We start from the raw sequence: 22,775 nt of genomic DNA, 5'->3' as shown, positions 1-22,775 counted from the left end.
TCACGAGAGCCAAGTAGAGGGGGAGAATCATCTCCCTTGACCTGTGGGCCATGCTGCTTTTGATGCAGCCCAGGATATGGTTTGCTTGTCATTGGATTGTGAGTGCACATTGCCATTCCATGTGAGCTCAGTCCTCTCTGGACACATCTTCAGTAGGAAGTGGAACACAATACAGAGATACGGAACTAGTAGAAACCCAAGGCAGTAAAGCTACATGATGTGGTACAAAGTGGCATGGACTTGCTACTCAGTGCCTGGTAACAGCACAGCCCATCTTCCAACAGGCTGTGTTTAAGCTGGGGTATCTTGCTTCCTTACAGTGACAGCACAACTGTTTGGGAAGAAACTGGCCCCAAAGAACACAGCTGCAGAGGGAACTAGCTACCACAAACATATGAGCTCTGAACAAACCTTCCATGGTAAGAAAGCTGAGGACAGTAGTCTTGCTCCTACCACAAATAGGGCCTCTGGGAGACTGGCAACATACTACAATAATGACCTGCCAGCTCAAGTTTGGAAATGTGACTGAATGGTGCCTCCCAGCTCAGTAGTTCAGACACAGCACTGCTCCAAAAGAGTTGTGCTGCTCCCAGTGAAGGGACATTCCACAGACCTCCGCTCTGGGGTTTACACACAGCCCTGGAGTTAGAGCTCTCTGTGCTGTGGCACAGGTAGTCTGAGTCATGTAACCCTCATGGGTCGCTGGATGACACTTGGAAAAGAAAACATTGTATTTGTTACAATGTTCCTGGTAATAAGGTATTCATTAATTTATAAATGACTTGGTTATCAAAATTATTGAATAATAGTTATTCTCTTGCATTGAGATTCTTTTTTTTAAATCTCTTTGCTGTGATATTTATTTTAGTTAATTTCACTCAAGCCTATTAGACATTGAAAGCTTCAAGCCTCCAGAAAGTAAAAGTTCTGCAGGTTCATTTGAAGAATGCAGTGTGCTACATCTCAGAAATAACAGTGATCATTAACTCATTAAGTTACCAAAGTCGTTGTTTAAAATAAACATAATGTTACTTCAAATTTCAAACAGTGGGGGCATTTCTGTATCAGCAGCTAATTCAAAATAGGTAGAAAAGGATGTTGATGGAACAAAGACATTCAAGCTGTATGTCTCTGACTCTTTTCCAGATCAGACTGCCTCTTCCTTAAAATGTTCTCTCATTATCTTCCTGGAAATATCAGCTTGGTTTCTGAGTCAGCTAAGACCGCACAAGTTGATTTAATCATTAAACCCAGAGCATCTCACTGGCAATTTGAACAGCACCAAAGGAGGTTGGAGCCCTTCATCACAGCAATCACTGCAGTCCCAGCTTACCAAAATAAGGTGAGAGCCCATCTTGAAATCTACAGTCTGAATGTGTCTCTTCACTGTACAAAAAATAAACCACTTCCACACAACATAGTGTTTATAAGACAATTGATGTGAGATGTAGCTGATACAACAAAACCTTGCATTTCCATGGCAATGGCATGAATTCCTCCCCTCTCCCTCTGCCCCCGAATCACTAATCTGTTTCTTTTTCTGAAGAAATTAATTGCTGAAATAAAAACAAACATGGAAAAAACATACTTCTTAGCTGGAGGGACAAATTCATGTAACATGTTTCTTTCAAGTTTTTCCTTTATTTTGTGAAACCAGCTTTCTTTCTGTTTCCTTGCATATCCTGTCTGAGGCTTGTCCAGAGAACAGTCATCCCCAACCATGTCTTCTTTCTCTTGATTTAAAAAAAAACACAACAAACAAGTTGGAAAAACCCTACAGAAAGAAACTCTGTAAAAGAGATATGGAAATTTCTGAATTGTGTGGCTTACTGGCCATTTAAGAGGTTTGGCTTATCTTTCTTCTGAACTGTGGCTTATTACAATTAATTGATGAACAATCTGACAAAGAATGAAGCATGAAAATTCCTCCCCCTCTCTTTGTCTCAAGCTCTTCAGTTTTTTGTTAATTTATCTTTTGTTATATGGAAGACTCATCAGAGATACATACTCTGAATCAAGGTTCTTATGAGTCATCCCTTTACCCACACTACATCGGAGTAGTGGAGGTGGAAAAAGAACAGTGGAAGAGAAGACATGAGAAAGTGGAGCAGAAGCTAATAGCCCTGAGGCACCTCCAATTCTCCAGAAATTCTGCCAGCTGGAAACATTACTGGCAAGAATTTTGTCTGTTCACGAATGCAAATGATCTGGAAAGGAAGACATGAAAAAAAGGTAGCTATTTTAATTTTAATATTAATGGGTTGGACACATTTAATTGAATAGTTATATTTAAGTAAGTAAGAGTATGACAGCTAGATGGTCGCAGATAGTTGAAGAGTACTGTGCTCTGAGAAAGAAAGATGCATTTGAAAGAGATCAGCTTGATAGGGGAAACCAGAAGAAAGGGAGGAATTGCTGCATCATTTATAATAGATTGGAGATTGCAGAGCTGAATATGCAGATTTGGATGTTTTGCAGAATCTAAGCACAGAGCAGGTATCAGGGGCTCAAAAGAGAAACAGAACTGGTGAAGTTCCTTTTTGAAGTTGAGGAAAAGCAATCAGAATTTGTCAGGCTGCAAAAAATAGCTGTCCAGAAGGAAAACAGAATAGTATGTTGTGGACTGCAAGATCAGCAAGATCCAACAGAACATGCAAAGGAAAAACAAACCCACATATCTTAAGAAAGGAGTTGCAAAATGCAAGTTGGATAGATCCACAAGAGGAAGAATGCTAAACAAAGTATGAGTTTAGTTTGAGGAGAGTCAGTATGTGTTTGAGAAGCAGTTATTTTGTAAAAACCTTCAGAAAAGGAAATAATGTACTTTAAAAAAGCATTCCTAGTCTACTTAGAGAACCAGAAATCTTTATGTTCAAGCTGTTCAAGATCCAGGTCTATCCATCCAATGCAGAGATATTACTTTGATGATAAATAAAACCCCCTAAAAATAGGTTATTGAGGCTCAAATACGTGGGGTATTGTGCAGAGAAAAATGCATCTGTTGGAACAAGGGGGTAAACCTCAGATTCTACAATGGGAAATCATTCTTTGTGATTGTAAGTCATAAATAGTTAAAAGCCAAAGGCTGAAGTTCTTTCTACAAACAGATAACCTGTTATTAAGTAGGAACACTGCCTGCAGCAGAATGAGGGACAATCTCACCCCACTTGTGGTATCTGCAGCACACACGTCTTCACCTGAGCTAGCCCACTGGGTCCCCTTCCATGCCATGAAGAGTAACAAAAACTTTTGTAATCGGACTGATGCCTCTATTTTATGTGTCTGCATGAGGATACAGTGAATTGTACCCTCAAATTGCCCAATTCTCTCTGCCTGTTAGAATACTAAGGAATGTTAACTGATTCATGAAGTCTGATAAATGTCACTCAAGGTCTCAATGACAGGGCTTGTGCTTCTTTAAAAGGGCTGGACCCCAGAAGGTTGCAATCATTCTGGTTTCTATATTCAGCAGCTTCCTGTCCTATATAAAGGTATTCTCATGGAAGCATTGCACGTCCGACACTGGCCTTGTTTTTATCCCTTGGGAAAAAAAACAACTGTATATCCATATCCAAAAGTAATGCTGGGTAAAACAGGCTATCTCCTGTATTAATATATATTTACCAGTCATGTAGACAAGAGGTACCACTTGTGGTCATGCGAAATGATCATCACAGCCTGACTACTGTCCTTGTGCTGCATGAAGTCTGATCTGAAGGTACTTTGGCACTGCAATGCAAGGGAAAGACCAAAACAGATTTTTTTCCCTCTCCCAAGATAGCAAAGACAGTAGGTGTATCAGTGAGGCACCCAAGAGAGCAGCCATGGTCTGAGGCAGCACTCTGATCTCTGAAGCCTCCACCCAACACAGCAGAGCATCTACCTGGGGGGGACTGCTGCCTCATCCATGGGCTCCCCTGTGCAGACATGAAAAAGCATAAAGAAGGCCAGTAAGGAGATTGTAGACTTCTACCAGCAGATTATATATGTACCTGGGGTTTGAAGTATGTTCTAACCCAGTCTGGACAGTCTTGTGGTCTGTTCCACATGCTCATTTCTTCAGTTTGGCTCCTCTTTCAGTTGCTTATCAAAGGCAGATAAACCTGCCTTGTCGGTACTGCTTGTCCCTACACAAATGTTTTGGGTAGTGAATTGATTCAAGATATAAAATGAGAGCAGCAGTCATCCAACTTGACTGTCACAAGAATTATTAATCATACTGTCAAAAGGGATATAAATTAATTTTCTTTTCTGGAGTGTATCAAACGTTTTGTATTTCCAAAGAAGGTTAGGCTTGCAGTTCAGAGTGAAAGAGCTCTCGTTCCTGGGAGGGCACAATAATGTTTCTCCCTGTGGGATGCTTTGCATTTTTCAGAGTAAAGCTAAAAAGGGAGGATTTATAATGCATTATTGGAAAAAAATGAGCTTTCCTTACATCTATGAATTGATAATTCTGCTCCTCATAACAGGTGATAATGAATCACCACATAAAGAGCAGGAACAGCCATTTTGTGGTCTGAGATGTTTTTGAAAAAAGTAGTATTTTGCTACCCTAATTAAGCATTGAGAGATATTAGTTGTTTAGCTTAAATAAATACATTTTAAATAGAGTTAATCACTTAGAGTTATAATACTGTGTGATTTGGCATGCTGCTTGCCTAGCTTTATTACTTAGCATGAGTAGATGGATTTACTGAAGCTTTATGCTTCTATAGAGTTAATTTTCTTAGTACTTTTCCCAGGAGCTGGTATAATTCTGTGTTTTGTGTTTTTAGTAAAAATAATAAAAACACACTGATTTGTTTGTTACAAAATGTTTTTCCTAAGTCTAGGACTTAAGTTTCCCATGTTCTGCTATTGAGTGCAGGTTCAAAAGAAGCTTAAACTATCAGCAGGAGGTGAAAATCAACAAGTGCAGCCAGTGGCCTGCCTGCCTGGGCACAGAAGAAGAATCCAAGAAGGTGTTAGAAGACCCAAGACCAAAAATCACCATTGGGATTAGATGACACATGACCCGTGTGTGAAGAGCACGTGCGGGGTGGGTGTATAGTTCACAAGAGTATAGGTGTTCAGGGTCCCTCTCTGGAGACACCCAGCTCAAGCTGACCCTGCTGCTGTACCTTTCAACTAAATTATTTATTTTTATTAAATCAGAGACCTGGGACTCTGCTGCAGGAAATCTGTGGCCAAGCTGGAAGAAGGATGAAGTGCACCAGAGAGTACGTGTGTGTGTCAGTGGAGTTGAAAGGGGCACCCACCCCCTCAGTGGAGTCACCTGCTGTGAAGGAACTCTGGTCCTAGCAGGCAAAGTCTTGGGTGGTGTGTGTGCAGTTCCCTGAATGGTGGGTGCATGCTTGGGCAGCAGCTTCTCCTTTGACAGTAAGAATCTTGCAATTACCTTTCCTGTGACTTTGTGTGCCCAGGACAGGATGAAATTTCAACATAATGGATACAAAACTAGGATAAACCTAGTGTGGGCTAATCCTTTCAGCAAATACATTTTTGTGAATATTACTGGCCAGAGATACAGACACTGTCACTCAATAAAGGTCTCCTTCAACCATGGATTTAGAAGTGTACAAGTGGGAAGGGTAGATAACAACTCTACTGCTCCATTCAGCACGGCTTAAAAAAGCTGTGCTTGCAAAAACTCTTTAGCCTAGTCTGCCAGGTTGAGCTGGCTGAGGAAGCAGCTGTGGTGGTGCCAGATCTTGCTGTGTCTTCAAAGGTTTGTTACAGCTTCTTGCCACTGGACTGGGGGACACTGACTGTGCCTGGGCCTCAGTTCTCAGTGTGTCCCACGACAGCAGCAGCTGAGGCAAGGACCTGGGCTCTTTTCTGCTGACTGTTCAGCAGGGCATTAACTACCAGCAGAAGGATGGAGCAGGCAGCTGGAGACACCAGCACCTCCCACCCAGCAAAATTTCCCTAAAGATGTATGAAAGCCTTAGGCTACATCTGTGTAAGAACCAGGGCTAGTGTTGCTTGGAAGGGGTCTCTGCAGGTTTCTTCTTCATCCTTCTGTTTGAAGATTACAAGCATCAAAGCAGCGTGGCTTTGCATAGCTGACTCAAAAACCTTTCAGAATGGAGAATTTTTGGCCTTCTTTTACAACATGTTCCAGTACTCATAAAAAGATTTTCTCTTATGTTCAACCTGAATGTCCCATATCCTAGTCTGTGACTGTTGCTATTTGATATGTATGGTCTGCAACTACTGAAATAAGTTTCTATTTCTCTCCTTCAAGTTGTATAGGCTGCAAGTAGATCCCCGTTTAACCTCTTCAGTGCACCAAACAAGCCTAGGTCTCTTAACATCTCCTTGTTGGAATTCTAGGTATTGAACATCTATATAGTCATCCTTTGGACTCTTTCCAATTTCTTCATATCTGTCTTGGACTGGAAGACCCAAAACTGGACAAGTATGGCTTCACCAGGGCCAAATAGAGGAGGCTCATATCTTCCTTTGGCCTATTGGCCTTGCTCCTCCATATATAACACTGCTGTATGGTTTGTCTTATTTGTGAGGACAGCATTCTAGGCTGATATTGAGCCTTGTGTTTACCAAAACTCTCAGGTCCTGTTCAACAGTTAGCCAGTCAGTTCCCCATGTGTACTCATGTTTGTAACAATGGTGTTATTGTGCCCCAGGTGGAGCACTTGGCACTTTTTTTTGAACTTCTTGAAATTTCAGTTTGTTCCATGCCTGAATTTACCAAAGTCCCCTTGAATTGAAGCTCTACTGCTTTGCATATCAAATGCCTCCAATTTAACTTAATCCATGGATTTGCTGTGAGTCTGTTCTGCCTCATCACACAGGTAACTGATGAAGATAACTCCTGACATCCTCCATCCATTACTGACTGCCCACTGGGCACTGACTGCCCTCTGAGCCTGGCATTCTAGCCAGTTTTTAACACAACTGACAACCTGCCTTTCCAGCCTGTGGTTTTGATGAGTACCAACAAGCACACTCCCAGGCAATGCCCAGTCAGAACCTGGCAGACACAACAAGCTATGGACCATTCCCTATGGGATCCGGGGGTTGGGAAACAACTGCGTACTAGTTATTCATAGCTTTAGACATTCATATTTTGAGTGTGTTATTCAAAAGGAAGAACTGTATCAAAAAGCATAAAATAATTAAGGGTATAGTAGGGTTTCTATTAAAGGCCATTTTAAAGCAGGAATATAATGTGCTTTTATTAAATATTGCATTCAATCAGGAATTCAAGGAAGTTCTGCACATCATATGAGATCAGACAAAAAGTTTTCAGAGATTCCCTGAAAATAATTTATTCTTTCCCAACAGCCTTTATCTTACCCATTTAGGGCTCATTCCACTCAAAACTCCCAGAGCAGGGCAAGGAGACATCAGGTGTCTCTGTTCCTCCACGTGGTTTCATATAACTCTATTCTATAGAGATAAGAGAATCTAACTGTTAAGAAGCTTCTGGTTCTGTCTCAAAAATGTTTCATCATGTAGAAAAAATAACTAGCTTCAAATCTGAATAGTTCAAAATCCAAAATTTTCTTTGTGAACAGAAATTATGTCAATATTTTGGTTTGAGCTAATAAAATTATCATCTTGTCAATCATCTAGAGGGTTTTAGGCACATTTTATTCTAATTTTAATTCATTATGTTCAAAGCTCAAATTAAATCTCTAAAGGAAAAGCTATTTTTGCCTGAAGAAAACCAAATTCTGCAACACTGGAATTAGGTGTTTAGATAACTTGTGCTACCTTCTTCTACAAGGAAAAATGTTTGGCTTCAATGAATCGGCATTTGTTGAGAAAAATATGATACTTTTCTTGCAATTGTTATTTGTTTTAATGAAAAAAAAAGTGCCATGCATTTTGTTTAACATTAACCACCTCATTTGTTTTGGTAGAGAAGACAGAGTCATGCTAACCAGAGAAGGACTGGGTTAGCCTCACTTCTCCATCAGTGTCTTAGGAATCAGCAACTGGATATTTTGGCTCAGTCCCAGTGAGAAAGACTGTGAAATCATTGAAGCTTAGGATAAAATCTTTATGGTGTGTCTGCACAGCATCATGTCCAAAGGAGTCTTATTCTCAGTTGGGGTCTTGAAGCAGAAATTTAATAATAATAAAATATAATAATTAAATGAAAAGGAAGAAAAACAGAAATGAAATATTTGGGCCTGTGGGATCTCTCTCTTGCTCTGTTACACCAATGGAAGTGGTTTTCTGCCAGGTATATTTTTAAAGGGATAAAACCTAACATTATTCAGATAAAGTGATCTAAATTGTAAAGGGCAAGTATGTCTTGTATGGTCTTGTGTTAGATACCAGCACCTTTCAAAACACATGGATACCTTGGAAGTGTCTGATGGAGGGGTCGTGCCTTCTAAATCTAAAAGCTTTTATCCAAAAAGTATCTTTTCAAAGTCTGAAATGTTTGTTAAACTCTTGAATTTGTTTTTAAATTGTCATGTCTTTAACAAAGGGCTTCATCAAAGACAGCTTTTCCCTCTATATTTTTCCTTCAGCACAACAGATCCAATCTACAGTAGCTGCACCAGTTTAGGTAAACTACTGGCAAGTGAATCTGTGCAAATGTTGTGCATTCACAACTGCTCAAGGCTAAGCAGTCACATGGGAATAACTATTTCAGCATAGCTGTTCCTGAATAACTGTCTGCATAAAGATGTTTACTTGGGAATAAGTATTCAAACATGAAATAGCTACTGTCCTTTACCTTCATAGTATATATTATTCTGACTTAACTGCTAGATGTAGATGGATACACTATAAAATTCTCATTTTCTAACCAAAGGTTGAATATAGGTAGGAGACACAGTAAAGGATTTAGTTAGAAAAGCAAATCTTTCCCTTAAATTGAGCTGCTGCATCAGATACATCCAGTGTCTTGTCCTTAGGTCAAATTCAACCTCCATGGTCCCCAAGAAAAGAGGGGGTTTTCCTTCCTTTGTTTTTTTTTTTTGTTGCTGGCACAACAGAGGGGAAGGGGAATTGTGATGCTCAGGAGACTACACCAGGAGTGAAAGAACTTTTGAAATTAGTAGGAAAACTCACTTTAATGCCAAAAATATTTAAAATCTTTTTACATCTTTGGTCAAGGAGTTTCTGTGTTCCCTAGACTGCAGATTCTGACATGGCTCATTGCTTTTTAGCCTGAGAAATGGAAAATTACCCCATCAGTAGAAAGTTATGTTAATTTTATTAGATTGTTATTCAAGAACATTAGAAAATATTAATGTGTTTTTATGGTTCTGTTTTTTCAAGATGTTTTCTATTTTATCTAACAAGTATCATTAACACTAAGAGAACACTTCTGTTTTCTGGAACATGTTGCTAAACAAGTAATTGCATTTCAGCTAGATTACCCGGAATGTGTTTAAGTGAAAGACCTTGCTTTTAAAAGCTTTTAAACCCCTCATCATTATACATGTCCAAATTTTAATACTCTTACTTATCATAAATATGAATTTATTATTATAAAAGCTGTGATATTAAGAATAATGGAGTAGTTTACATAGCAATACACTGGTTGCCAGGAATAAGGAGACCTGTACTGGTTCCTGTATGTTGGTGATAATATTAAGTAGGAATACTACTAGAGGCTTATGCTAAAATAAAATCTGCCATCAGACATTATGTTTCATGGGAGATAAGCCTGCTTTCCACTTTTTCAGGCTGCTGTTATCCTCATCTTGTGGGACTAGCATGTTTGTCCTCATCCTTTCTTGCATTTACCACAGAGGCCACACTCCATCATATTGTTCTGAGGAAGAGTGGTGGAAATCAGTCTGGTATTTAGGGCTAGGAGGGGATATAAACAGAGGTAAGTGAACACTTTATGACCAGAAACATCCTTCTCCAGGCACACACATACCAGCCTGTGTTCAGGACCATAATTGGCAGCACTTTATATAATGGACTGTTTTCCATTTTGTCTTCAGCTGCAGAGACATTAATTTCCTTAAGCTGCACTGATGTGAGAGACCTTCATGCTTAGGTGAGACAGAAGTGCTCCAGAGGCCAGGGTCTCCAGGGAGAATGTTGCCTCTCTCTATTTTCCCTTTTCAAGCACACAGAAGTCATATGCATATTATTGCTGTCCCTTCATTCCCTTCCCACCACTGGCTTCTTCCCACAGCCTGCAAGTTCACGTCAGCCCTATGATGCTTTCAGCAGGTCTCTGTACAGGCTTCTATGTCTTCACCAGGAGACCTTACTGTTCTTTGGCTGGAAAGGACTGTGCTTTTGCAACCCCCTGAAGAATGCAAGTTTTTTAAATTGTACCCAAGGAACCTGTAGAGATTTGTGGGTGACTCTCAAACTCAAAAAAATAAAAAGCTGGAAGTTAAAGAGAAACGTGGATTGGGAAAACAATAGACAACCCCTCTGTTATGCAAGAACAGTCAGAAAGGGATCATAATGAGAAATCTGAGCTAATACTTGGTAGGTGACTGACTGCCAGTCCTTACTGCAGCCATGGTCAAAACCACAACCTGATTCACCAAGGAATTATTAGTAAGGGCTTTTTTCCTTGCTTCCATGTCTCTGTTGAACTCAACAGTGGAGGCTTAAACTTTAGTTTCTTATCACTCCTCCCTGGGTTCTGCTTCTCCCTGTTCTCTGCAATTGCCTTGCTGGAGCGTTCCCTCCCTGCCCAGCCCGTGTGGCAGCCCTGCACCCCACACGTGTGTAATGTGGGAGGGGGGCAGCACAAACCCCCTGCTTAGCAGTTGAGACGCTCTCCCCAGCTCCTCTAATGGTGCACCTGATTTTTCAGAACAGTTGTGTGCACAGCCGGCCCTTTTCCTCTAAGTGAGTGGGTTTTCATCCACTGTCAGGAGGTGACGTGACCTTTGCTAAAGAGATCTGAGCGCTGTGTTTGCCAGCAGGATGCAGGGTGACACATAAGATATTTTTGTGCTGGGCTCAGTTTCTTTCTGGCAACAGGTACATAAAAAGGAAACTCATGGATTTGACTGACATTCTTGCTAATTCTTTTCAACCAGTGCTCACCAATGCAGATATGTATTAAAAACAAACAAAAATAAACCCTAATCCCTACTGGTAAACACACCTCCATGTCTGCATCATCCCTATTGCCAAGTTCCAGAGCTGCTGGGGGGCTGGCAGTCCATGCAGGAGCAGGCGTTGGACCCCAACTTTCATTTGTCATGGGTTCATGGCTTCCAGATACAGCTGGCAGGTTCTCTCAGTTTGAATCAGCTTTCTCTTAGGCACTGAAAACCACAGCAGCTGCTCTGTGCTGAGCATTGCTGATGAAATCATCAAACTTGGTAGCATTTTGGTAAATACTGCTCTTGGGGGAAATGAGCAAAGACACCAACAGGAACTTGGGTGGTGGTTTGCAGATACAGCTGGTCCTTTTCAGCAGAGACTGAACTTGATAATCTTAAAGGTCCTTTCTGACTAAAATGATTCTATGAGGTCACAGAAGAAGTCATGCCATGAGGAAGACTGAATACTAGAAAGGCTCTTGGGAAGTCCTTGTCTGGGAATTGACTACCAATTGTATAAACCCCAGGGTAGTCTACCAAGTGTTGCCTTGGTAGAATCCCCATGTCACTGATGTGACTCCATGTCTCAGCCCCAAATGTCTCATGGGCAACAAAGGACAACCAAGGGCCAAGTGAGTCCATGTACAAGAAGAACAAGGCAAAGAAAACAGGTGGTTGGACACAGGAGAAGAGAGCAAGAGAGCCCAGAAAAAGAAAGAAAGAAAGGGTAGATGAATGGAGATAGGAATCCAGGCAGCCATATAATCTTCTTGTTATGTCCCCTTAGTCATATGCCCCACCTCTTTCCAGCCTCTTTTCCTCAATTTGGCTCTTCAAAATAGGTTAAAGGACTCTATCTAGGGGATTAGGAAAATCACAGTGAATCCGTTAATCCAGGCCAGGTTTCCCTCTATCTTTTTAATACCTTTTCATATCAAAAGAAAACTCTCACCAGAAGACAGGAGTCTTAGGTTACAATGACATACAAAGGGACTCCTGCTGGAAAATAACAGTGGATAAGGAACTGATGCTCTAATGAGTCTGTGAGCAGATGACAACAGCATTGCTCAGGCACTTCTATAAACCATGTGCTGTCCACAGCAGGGAAACTATTAGCAGATAAAATCCACACTTGCCTGATGAGCTGGGTTAGAAATCTAAGCCACAAAGACAGGCTGCTGAGACTTTCCATTAATAGGTAACTGCAACTGTCCACTGCTCACACCCACATGGAAAAAGAAAAGCAGGACAAGACAAGATTTAGGATTTATTCCTTGTGCCTGGAGACTACTTTTCTGTCTGCTAATGTAACACTTTCAGAGATCTGCTCAAAAAGGCATTTCGAGATGCCTGACTCAGAGCCATTCACAGAAACCCTGCATTGATACTGAAGTGCCACAGCCTTTATCAGAAAATATTTACTAATGAGGATGAAGCTTCTACTCTGAAGCACCTACAGGGTTTGTCTCTTGGCCAAGTGGAGCAGCTCAGCTGCTCTCTCCTGTGGGCTTTAGCATAACATTTTTTTCACACACCCACTACTCAATATGACTTCATGACTTAAAGCTCATATACAGAAATTTTTTATTTTCTTTTTACTTGTTTCTATGATTTCACTAATTTGTGTTGCTCATTTTCCCTTGCTTTCTCTGTATTTTTATACAAACTTACATAAGTTCCCTTCTTCATGTTTCTACATTTTAGTCTTCCTCTTACTACATAAAAAACAGAGCCATGAGTTTTACTCCTCCAAATTTTCTTGGGTAGTTCCCTACTTACTCCCCTTGTTTTATTTCAAGATGGTTTAAATGATCACAGTTTTCATGACATCTAGAGTAGGAAATTGATATACTGACTTAATTGCTCCATCTGCCATACCCACCCAATATATTTGGGTTCTAATTTCACATACACTTCTGACATCACATTCTAAGTCTCATCAATACAGCATCACAGCTTGCTTCTTTTGTTACATATTCCATATTCTGATATTAAGTTCTTCTTTAAAGTTTTTTTTTCCCTTTAAATAGTTTCTATAATCAGTAAGTAGCTGTAAACTGCCTGTTGTGCCTGAATCCTGAATAACATGTATCTGCACATCTGTATTGTTCTGCCTTCTCTTCCCCTTTCAGCAAGTGCTGCAGAAGCAAAAGCATATACTTAACAACGTCAACTTCAGTGTTTCAGCTTTTTCCATCAAACATTTTGGATTTGACGTCCATGTTCTGTAAAAACTGAACAAGTCCTGAGGCCCCTCACTTTCTGATCAAAGAAGGAGGGTGAGGTACCAAAAAAGTCTCCCTATGAACATCTCACAAAAAAGCTTGAAAAAGAAAGATTCTGGTTTTATTTATAAAATAAGCAGAATCCACTGATGCAAACTCTTTAAGCATCCTTATATTTTAGAATATATTGTGTTGCCAAGAGAAAAAAAGCTGAAGTGCATCCCTGCCTCCAGGTACTTGCTGCAGATAATGAGTCATCTACTCAAATGTCAAAGCAGATACTTGAAATCGGACTGAGATTGAATGCGGAGGAGTGGCCTTCTTATACTAGTCACCTATAACACACTAGCTTTATATGGTAGTCTCAGAGTCTAAATTCCCTTTCCTTTGAACAAATAACCAGACACCCTTGTGTAAAGTTCACATTTTGTGCATTTTCTGACTCCTGATCCATACTCTTGTTTCTTTTAATGTCAACGTAAGAGGCCTCCCAGAGAAGCAGCATTATTCTAGAGCACAAAGAAATCAGAAATCTGTTCCTTGGTGTCATGAACTCACAATTTTAGAGGGAGCTTGAAATGAAATTATGGACAACTGGCCTCCTAAATCATAGTTGGTAGGTTTTTTTAAGAAATCCTCACATTTGAAATCAATTTCTTCTCTTTCTGTTGCATGGCTGTAGGCACTAGGCAGTGCCATCAAATATATAAGATGTAAGACAAAAATGTGAGATTGCAATTAATTTTTTTTTTTTGCTTTATCAGTAATTCTTTATAAACAGCAGTTATTCTGCTGTGGAATGAAAACTGTCAGTAGAGTCACTTTCATATGCTTATTATGGAGTATAATTGTTTGAGCTAATTGTAGTTTCTTCCAGAAAAAAATGTTGTTCTTTGAGATGAAAAAAGCTTTAATTCACCTTAACAAAAGATTGAAAAAAGATTGATGGGAAATATCTTTCAGTGTTTTAAGAAGAGAGCTAATGAAAATGAGGCTTGGTCTCAATGGGGAAAAGTACTAACCCAATGGGTGACATTCAAGCCACCAACGTTTTCTTATGTTGTAATTTAACTGGCTTCTTACTCATCTAGAGCTCAAAATGTAAATTTCATTTCAAATCAAAATTTATGTGTTGGTACCAGAACAGACAATCTCAAATTCTGTCTTCCCACTGCAGCTGCACAGTCAAGTCATTTCATTCAGTTCCTTGCAAACCTAAAGTGATGTGTGGAAGAAAGTGATGCAGTAGAAGTGCCCACAGGATTTACGATACTGTGATTCAATTAGTTTTCAGGGAGCAAATGACTTGGCTCTAGGCATTCCTTAGGTCCCTGAAGGGTCGGTGTTGTAAGTCTTCTGTTAAGGGAACCAGAGTTGAGGGACTCTCAAACTCAGGGGCTTTCACCTTTCCAGTCCAATGCAGCTGATGTTGGTTGGATCTAAGTCCCCTGGGGTTCCTCCAGTCCCAGTCCAGTAGATGAAACTGCTGGAATACTGGCACCTATGTAAAAACCAGCTTTACTCATGAGCAAACATGAACAACAGAGACAGCCTGATCCTGTTTCTCCCTTTGATTGATGTGGGCATGAGTTTGCACATACACATCCCTTTGTCCTTCAAAAATCACAAAAACACACATTTTTCTTACAAATAATAATAATAAAAAAATCCCAAGCAAAAATTATTTTTCTATATTTTGCAAGTATTTTTGCTGTGGAATGTTCATTATTTTTTGATCTCTCAGATGCCTTTTTCTCAAATTATCCCTCCCAACTGGTAAGGCAGATATAGTGGGGAAATGGGATTATGACTACCTAAATTTACATTTTTAATATATTTTTGTTGAATGTTTCCCCATGAACGTTAAGGATAACTGTCCTAGCAGATGAGACATCTGTTGCTTAAAACAGAAACCAGATGGACATTCATGGTATTTTTATTTTTTAACAGTGAAGTAGGTACTCAAGGGATTTTTTTTAGCACTTGAAAACTAAAAGCTCACACTTTGTCTTACATAGAACCAACAGGAAAGAGAAATTTGGTTCTGTTTAGATGTATCTACACAGTATTTGAAACCCTCACAGCCAATAAATTATTTAATCCGCATAAAAAGCTGTGAAGTACTCACTCAGATGTTTTGAAAAGGAATGGATCAAATTAATATGAAGAGGCAATGAAATCCAGACTGTGAGAGTCCCAGATCTACCTCCTCTCAACAGACCATCCTTCCTACACTGCTTTGCAGAAGGGCTTGTGTTCCACTAAATAAAGGGGCCAGAGCCAGTTCTTTAGTCCCGAGGATACGTAGTGCAGCACAACTTGACTTCCATCCATGCATTCTATCGAGAAAAGTCCATGGCCTGTGCTGTCCCTGCACCTGGCCGTTGCTTGGTGAAATGGTAATTGGCATGGGCCAAAATTATGTCAAGGATCATCCTGCCAAATGAGCAATACAGAGGATCATGTGCCCTTTCCTGGGGCTGTTTAGTGTAAGAGTATGGCTATATCTACCTGGTGCCACATTAAGGTTCTCTGGAGAGGAACAACTTTCAAAGAAGTCAGAAAGGTGACTTATTTCCTCCCCTCAGAGACTGATCTTGATTTTTTGTGTGTGCAAACTTCATGTCCAGGTGTCATGCTGATGAGGACAAAAGCAAGGTATAGTTAATAATGATGAGCACTGAGTAAACAGTCATTTCTGAGGGAATTAAAGACTCACTGGGAAAAAATTAATTTTGCTAGCTTTAGCAACATTGTCTTTAGTCTCACAATTCAGAAAACATGCAGTCATCTGTAGGTGTTTTACTGTGTACTTTCAATACTGTCACCTGAGATCTGATCTGGTTGTCAGCTGTTCGTGGGGCTTGTTTCAGGCAGCATTTGCTGCATATGAAGCATGGAGCTCCCACTCCATGTAGAAATGTAACCTGTCCTCAGAAACTGAGATTGCCACTCGCTGTGTAAAAGCCAGAACCACAGTATTCACTGGTTTGATGTCACAGCTATGAATTATTAATGTTTGTTAATCATCTCTTCTAGACTGGAATGCTAACAAGAAAGTGCAATTTGTCCCATTCATTTACTGTGGGTGTTGGTAAAGAAAGGCCTTTTTACACATATTCAGCCATCAGTGCAGAGAAGTTTTTCATCCATAAACAAGAATCTTAAAGTTCCTATGTTTTAAGCAGCTATTATGCTAGTTTCAGTTTTCAAAAGAAACGATAATTTTGGTTCCCTGTGCTAAGGATGCCTCACTGCAGGTCTGATTTGCTCAGCTCTCAGTGTGGGCTGAAAGCCCTTGTAACCACTCTGTGCCTCAGAGCAAGACTCAGAAAGCCTGAAGAACAATATGCCTACACATTTTTCTAGCCACACAAACAGCTGTTGGGAATGCACATCTCACTTGCTCAGAATACCTAGTAGTAAAACAACTCACTGAGCTTGGTTGGTTTGTTCAGTGGGTTTGGGGTTTTTTGTTTTTGTTGCCATTGTTTGTTTGGTTGTGGTTTTTTTAATGACATTTATTTGTACTTGATTTTAAAGAAAACCTTATATAAGGGTGTATGCTATTCCAAATACAGATGTACATGCATGTGTATGTAAATATGGACAGCACATCCAGGCCATGTTCCAGATATGGATCCTGCTTTGCGATGTACTATATACAAATATTCTTTTATGCAATGTTTTCCATTCAATCTGCTGTGTAGGATAAGGATCCATGGAGTTAGTTGTCTTGTGCTGTTCAGGGATAGCAGATCATCATCAATGACATTTTTCATGACTGCAGACAGATCTTAGAACCCCAGAAAACCACATTTGTGCCATATCTTTTGTGTCCAACCTATTGCTCCTGAGACCACCTCTTCCCACCAAGCAGATCATGTCGATTGGGCACAACTTTACAGTCAAAGACAGGACTAGCTGGGGCATGGTAGCACCTGGGCTCATGCAGTAGGTGAGCTGGTGATCTAGAAATTGAATTGTATTTGTTGAAATTTGAGTTAAAAAAATAAAAGCTGTTGAATATCTAAATTGGTTGCCAGGGTTACTCTCCTGATGCTTTACAGTTTTTTGTCCTCAACCAAAGTGGCTCCAGTTGTGTAACAGGTATTTGCACTGGAGGGAATTTAGATAAGATGCATCCCACCTCTGAAGACTTCCTATTTGTGTACTCAAAATTGGTTATCTAATATTATGCCAATGTGAGTAATTTTTTATCAAGACTTCTAAATACAGACTCAGTTAAGAAAAGTGAACCAACCTGTTTAAAGTAACTGGCTAGAGCCCAAAGGGAAGAACTCTGCTGAGCATGTTCTTCATCAGCACACTCTTCTATTATGCTTACCTCCAGTATTACAGAATCCCAGAACTGTCAGAGTTGGAAGGGACCTCTAGAGATCATCCAGTCCCACTCTCCTGCTAGAGCAGGATCGGCCAGAGCATATTACTCTGGACTGCATTCAGGAGGGTCTTGAATATCTCCAGAGAAGGGGAGTCCACAACCTCCCTGGGCAGCCTGTTCCAGTGCTCTGGCACCCTCATAGTAACAAAGTGTGTTGTATCAAGCAACTTGCAGATGAGACTGAGAGACACTGACACTGAGAAACACTTATGTGAGACTGTTTGCAACCTAGCAAATGTTATTTCAACATGTTGGTACAGAGACAATTAGTGTTTTACTTGAATGTATTAGAGTAAAATGTGGTTTTCCACAGACTGAGGGAACCATCTTTGTGCTTCACACATATAGACCCAAGCAATGGCAGTAAGATCCCACGTACAGGAAACTGAGGAGGGTGAAACTGTGGAAATTTTGTAGAAAGGCACATTCTCAGCCGTCCTGGGCAGTGGAGAATCCTAATGAGAAGTGCATGGGTAGAAAACCAGCTTCAGTGAAAAAGAATTTTTTAATATACTGAACTTAGTACTGAAAAGTACAAGCATATAGCATATATCCAAACTCCTCAATCTGATGTTTCAGCAGCTCTGGCAGCTCTGACAGCTGCACTTGAATCCACCTAATCAGTAAAAGCTGTAACTTATTCTGGGAGCATGACACCCAGGACAGTCAAACCCAGGGACTGTACAGAGTGTGTGAACTTCTGACGAACCTTTCCCAAGAACTTGGTGGCAGATGAAGTCAGCAATGAAAATTAATGTAATTGAATGTCAAAACAATCAGTTTTATATTGCCTCATGTTCATATCAGACACGATCAGTGAGGGAGTAATGTAAAAATCTTGAAAGACTTAGTTGAACACTGAGACTATCAGCTACACATTCAAAATGCGTGGTTAAAAAACAGAGCTGTGATTTCAGCTGTGGTAATGTAATTAATCTTGTGGAAGACAAATGTCAACTGACAGAAGGCTACCTGAAGACAGATCACTTAGCTAAACTGAAAAGCAGGTACTTCTTGAAGACAAATTGATACAGATTAGGTTAACACTGCCAACCCACGTCATAAGGGAGCACTGGGTTTTCTGTTCCATAGCACATTAAATTATGAACGTAAGAATACAGGATGACACTAAACCCCCACATGTCCTGTCTACAATGGTGACTAGTGATGCTTAGAGAGAGAACATAAGAAACAGGATAATTCCCACTATGTAGTGATCCTTACTAATGGAGAGGGCTAGGAAAATCTCCTAGGAAACACCAGAACCACAGTTTTCCTTCAAACAATTTCATTTAATAGCCATCAAGACAACTATGAAACATTTGTTTTCAACTTCATATGAGTCTGTTCCTATTTTAAGTTCCATTCATGTTTTGGACTTCATAACTATTTAAGCAAAAAGTTTCAAAGGTTAACTATATGTGAAAAAACTACTGCATTCAGTTTTTTTTTCAAAAATATCTGTTAGGAAGAAGAATGTATGATTGCTTTCTAGGTCTGTTCTCTGTACAAGTGTTGAATCTTTAAGTGATGATAGGTCTTTATCATAAAACATTTTGCAAATTATTTCTAAGATGAAATATCTTACTAGATATTATCTTCCTGTATGGTAGAATACCATTATTGCTGTCCTTTTCTGTACTTTCTTTAGTTCATCTATGTCCTATGTGGAAGACTAGAAAAATACACAGAACTGAAAATAAAGGTGCTCTATGGATTTAGTTAAAAGTGTATTTTTACCTGTATTTTCAATTGCTTTCCTAATAATTCCTAATAAGAACTGGCTTTGAACAACTTCTAAGCATTAAACAGATGTTTTCAGAAGAAATACCATTTTCACACTGGCTGCTCACAATGGCTGCTAGATTTCTTTTCTGAATAAAAATACATCATTAGAGACAAATACACACAGTTAGAACTATGTTTTCGTAATGTGCAGTACCTGGCATTTCTCAACATAAAACTTATTCTGACATTTGGGGGTTGGACTAGATGATCTTTTGAGGTCCCTTCCAACCCCTAGGATTCTATGATTCTATGATTCTATGATTCATTTTATCATGCAATTACCCAGAATTGTGATGACCTTCTGCAGCTGTTTGCAGAAAGCCTTAATTTCATAATATTTGCACACTTCAGTACACTGCTTTTGTGAATAACTTGTGACTATGTCAAACTGCCCACATTCTAGCACAGATCCCTCTGAAATTACTTTTGTGACCTCTCTCTGATATTAAAACTCATGATCTCTTCTCAGCTTTTATTTCTGAGGTTTTAACAAGGTTTTCACCTAGAGGGATCTCTATCTTTGCATATCAGCTTGATTTCTTTGGTGATTTTGTTCTTGCAGGACCCTATTGAAAGCTTTTTAAAGACACTAGGCTCTCTCATTGGCTTCTTCCAAGAAATCAAGTAGATTTGTGAGAGATTACTTCTACAAACCAAATCAGTGGTAACTTTCCTGTGATTCTATTCTCCGTCATAGTTTCCAGTTGTTTGCTTTGTGCATTGGCCTGACTTACTGGTCTGCAGTTACCCAGAGCTATCTATAAAATTTGAGGTCACAGCTGCTGCCTTACCCTAAATATTGTTACTAAAACTGATGAAGCAATTTTTTTACTGTTAGCCCTTGGGGAAAATCTAGGAATTTCAGATATCCATTCAAACTGGGACAATCCTGGCTCACTAGTAAATGTGTTTGTCTTTACAAGAAGTAAAATTTCACTGCCTGACCATACTGGGGCAATAAGAATTCACTTCAAGAAACACAAGTTGTTTAAAAGTCCCAATTAAATGAGTAGTTTTACCCCATGGTTCCATTTCATGCTTTCAATAAAGTGGCACAAGGGAACTTCAGTTTTAATCCCTTTTTCCTCTTAGTACTTTGTTTATATTGCACCAGAAAGGAAAAGCCAAGGGTTTCCAAACTTTCAGTGCTTGAATGTCCTGTGATGGAAGAGTGTGACCCAGGAGGATAAAGTGAATGACCAGGTGCATCAGAGACAACACAAAGTGTATTCATACAGCACTAAATGCACAAACCACATCCAGCTAAGGACATCTGAGATGCACATGGTTGAAGGCTGAGACTATTAGTGAGAAGCATCATACATGCTTGTCCTGTTGTTGCCATTCCCTGGGCACCCATTTATTGCCACTGAGGGTTTCTTCTCTCCCCTCCCCTCCGCACCACACCTCCCTGAACCCTAAATTATCTGTCTTTTGCAGATGGTGGACAGAGGGTATGCCTTTTTGGAGACACCTGGGCTCTGGCCACAGTAACCAGAGGTCACTGCCTATTAGCTTGTGTGGACTCCAGAAGAGGAGTAGGCAACCATACGATGGAGTTTCCAAGGTGCTGCAAGTCCTCACACAGCTTCTGCATCCAGTTGAACCTTTTACCTGAGTTATTACAGCCTTTTCTACAGTTCTGCTTGCCTAGGATAAGCCCCAGGCAATACAGGAGAATAGATTAAATTCTTACTCTCTCAATTCAGTCTTTTCCAACCCTCTACACTCCCCAGCATATTGAATTTGAAAACAACAGGTTAGGCATTTTTGCAGGGGGAAAGCAAATACTCAAAACTTCATTTTTATTTTGAGGGTACATGGTTAATAGTAATAAATTTTTCATCAATGGAATCTATCCCCAGCTTTGCCACAGACTTATAGAGTAATCCAGTTCCTAAATTCCTGTTTAAACAGATTTGTTTGGTTCATTAAGAGTTAAGTATTTCTATATTCAACTAAATTCTAAGTATCACTTATACTGTAAGTACTCCATTTATTTTGGGAGACAATGATATGTAACAGCAAAAGGGCATAAAAATTATTGCAATATTAACAAAAATGCATCACAACAGTTGTGGAATAAACTATTAGGCTTTAAATCAGAAAAGTAATTACAAGCCTATTATCCAATATAGTTACAGCTGCTCTGTGTATTTATACACAAAATTGCTTGCACATATACACCAGGAGGATTAGAATGAAATAAAACCAATGAAAGAAAGTATTTATCTAGGGAGTTGAGTAAAAGCAAAGATTTTCCAAGAAAAATGGAACCAAGCAGCTGCTCAGTTATTTTGGATTCTTGTTCTTGCTTGACAATGATTAAAAATGTTAAGAGCACCAAAATGACATGTCAAGATAATAAGTGGGGCTTTGTTTGTGAGCAGCATCTGTCATTAAAATTTCTATTCCTCTCAGCAGCATTTGGCTATTTATCAGAAATCCCTCCTTCCAACAGAGATTACATTATATTTGCTGTTTCACTGAAAGCTTTCTCTTTTTTAATTGGTTGTTTGTGGGTTTTTTAAATGCTATTTTAATCATAATATTGATATCTTTGTCTTCTTAAAACTCTGTAAATCCAAAGAGGGACATGATCAATAATACAGTACTTCAAAACATTGTTCATTTTAACTGACTGAAAATCTGAAGCCCAAGTAGGCAAAATGTTCCTAGGTTTTTAGGAAACCACCACGGATACGGCTGTGAAGTCACTGTTGGACTGGCAGCCAATTTCCAACATTTCTATTGTGGACATGCATGAAAGTTTCTACCACATTTCTCTTTGCAAATGTGTGACAATTGAATTCCAGCCTAACTGAGAAATTACACTTTCAAACGCTGCCTACTTACTGCTCACCTTGCACTTTGGTACTGGGCAGTTTCTGTGGGCGCAGGATGGAGTTTTAGCTGGTGTAACAGACTTTAAGATCAAGTTTTAAAAAACAAGAACTACACTATCTTGTTTAAGGGGTAAATTTTTATGTTACAGCCAGGAAGTGGGAGAGGGCAGAAAATGAAAAGAACAGAATCACAGAGTCACAGAGTTGTCAGGGACCTCTAGAGATCATCTAGTCCAACTCCACCATTAAAGCAGGATCACCCAGAGCACATTACTCAGGACTGCATCCAGGTGGGTTCTGAGTATCTCCAGAGAAGGGGACTCCACAACTTCCCTAGGCAGCCTGTCCCAGGGCTCTGTCACCCTCATAGTAAAGACGTTTTTTCTCATATTTAAATGGAACTTCCTGTGTTCCAGCTTGTGCCTGTTGCCCCTCGTCCTGTCACTGGGAACTACTGCAAAGAGTCTGGCTCCATCCTCCTTGCACCCAC

This window comes from Apus apus, chromosome 1, assembly GCF_020740795.1.
Source record: "Apus apus isolate bApuApu2 chromosome 1, bApuApu2.pri.cur, whole genome shotgun sequence".
NCBI lineage: Eukaryota > Metazoa > Chordata > Aves > Apodiformes > Apodidae > Apus > Apus apus.
The sequence above is the reverse complement of the archived record's forward strand: the minus strand, read 5'-3'. Positions refer to the sequence as shown.